This window comes from Phragmites australis, chromosome 20, assembly GCF_958298935.1.
Source record: "Phragmites australis chromosome 20, lpPhrAust1.1, whole genome shotgun sequence".
Classification (NCBI taxonomy): domain Eukaryota; kingdom Viridiplantae; phylum Streptophyta; class Magnoliopsida; order Poales; family Poaceae; genus Phragmites; species Phragmites australis.
In genome coordinates, this window is record NC_084940.1 from 17,837,044 (window position 1) to 17,839,514 (window position 2,471).

The window sequence follows — 2,471 nt, forward strand, 5'->3', positions numbered from 1 at the left end:
AATATTGCTACTTACCAATGAAGTACTTGAGTTTGGGGTTCAACAAACTGATAAACGACGAAACTGTCTAAAACAGAATAATCTAAGTTAAACCCGAGCCTAAACTATGACAGCTACAGTCGGTGGATGAACACCGCAAGCGGGGATCCTGAGGGACCCCCTTTGAGATTCGGTCAGGGGGCTGATCCTGGATCTACCTCGTACGTGGGGTTAATGAGTGTGTATGGGACTTAGGCGGGACAAATGATCGTCGGCTAGTAGGAGTAAATGCACAAGGGATTTAGACAGGTTCAGACCGCATGGATGCGTAATAACCCCACTCCTGTGTGTCTAGTGTGTTATTAATGCTCTTGGAATGCATTTCTCTGGATCTCTCGCTCTATGTGTTACAAGCTCTGCTGTTCTAAGTCTTGAGCTTCGGTCTTCAAGTCAGGTGCTTCAGCTCTATCAAATTGGCCCCGGTTCGCCTCCCTTTTCTACGAAGTGCTCCCCCCTTTTTATCCTACCGGGGGGGAGGCCCTCCAGGGCGTGCCCAGGACAAGGGCACAAGTTCCTGTAAATAATAAATAGAAAACAACCATCATGGGTCTACAGTTGATGTTACAGAGGGTTGAAAACACGCCCCTCAGACGGTCCCGTCGGTCTTTACGCCCCAACTTTAGCAGGTGCAGGGGGCCCACCGGCCAACTACTGAGTACCTTCTCATGCCCATTAGGTCTGAGTCAATCTGACACGGTCTGACGCAGCAGGGCGACAGGCGATACGCCTCGAGCCCATCGACGATATCTTCAAGCCGTCTTTCTCCTTGGGCCCCACGAAGGGACATGCGATGGGACCCATCGCATTAATTGTGCCCAAGCCTCCCTGCCAGGCAGCGGCAGAGGCCGACTAATTAGTACGGTAGGCGTGGGGGAGAGTGGTTGGATGTGACCGTCCACGCTCCCCATTAAATGCAGCATCGGGCCTCCCACTGATTGACACCTCATCGTGGAGTCCTTGTGGGTCCACCGGGAAGGGGCTCCTTAGGTCCTCGGGAAACTCTGGGTACTCGGGGACCACTATTCTTGGCCCCGAGCACCCCCTCCCAGGCCTGGCTCTTCTCGGGTCCTGGGGGAACTCTGGGTACTCGGGGACCAATTGTTCTTGACCCCGAGCATCCCCTCCCGGATCTGGCTCTTCTCGGGTCCTTGGGGAACTCTAGGTACTTGGGGACCAACTGTTCTTGGCCCCGAGCACCCCCTCCCGGATCTGGCTCTTCTCGGGTCCTCGGGGAACTCTGGGTCCTTGGGGGCCAACTGTTCTTGGCCCCGAACACCCCCTCCCGGATCTGGCTTTTCTCGGGTCCTCGGGGAACTCTGGGTACTCAGGGGTCAACTGTTCTTGTCCCCGAGCATCCCCTCCCGGATCTTTCTTTTCTCGGGCCCTCGGGAAGGTGGTCCCCAAGGGAGGGCGCCATGTGGCACTGCGCTGTCCTGGCCGCGGTGATATGGGAACCCCCAGTTTCCATATCACCGACTGCTACCGTATATTTATAGGGGGACATGAGGGTGTCAACCTAGGGTTGTGCAGCTGTGGAAAGAGGCGTGCGCAACCTGGACTCTAACCTCGACACGATTACAAAACCCGACAGGGTCCAGAACGGTGACGTAACACTTTATTCCTTCGACTCTGACTAAACTATAAGGAATATTTGATCAAGCCATTGGAAAGGACTCGACATAAGCTTTCCAACAAGTCCAAGAACGCCTAAACGGACTTCGTATGAGAGAGTTATGCCCGTTTTACTGGCATGCTATCTTGAGACTCGACCACGACCACGACTTTGACTAGAGCTCAGCCTTGAGTCTGACTAGACTTGGCCTTCGAGGGGTGATATCCGGGTAAGATTGTAGTGCTTCTCCCACGTTCCTAAGCAATAAAATATCACAAGAATTTAGTAGTAATCCATCCAAGGAAACATAAACAGCCAGAAACGAGTTCACCGGGTGGTCTAATTGTCGTGCACGTGCTCTTGTAATTGGACCTTGTATGATTTAAGGATTATTGGCGGTATTAATCGTATCCGAAGGAGCCATGGGCTCATCATCCTCCCCCTCTTGAATTGGAGTCGTCCTCGACTCAAGCTTTTCTTCTTCTCCCATGTAGGATTTCAAATATGAAATGTTAAATGTGGGACTAACCTCAAAATCCACAAGTAGGTCCAATTTGTATACATTGTCATTGATTATCTCAATTATCTTAAATGGTCCATCAGCTCTAGACATTAACTTTGATTTTCTTAGTTCTAGAAACCTATCATTTCTCAAATGCAACCAAACTAAATCACCCGGTTCAGATTTTATTTCTTTCCTACCTTTACTTCCAGTAATCCTATACTTTTCAGTCATGCTCTCTATATTGTTTTTAGTTGTTTCATGCAACTTAAAAATAAATATAGCACATTTCTTACCATCTAAATTAAGTCTTTCAAA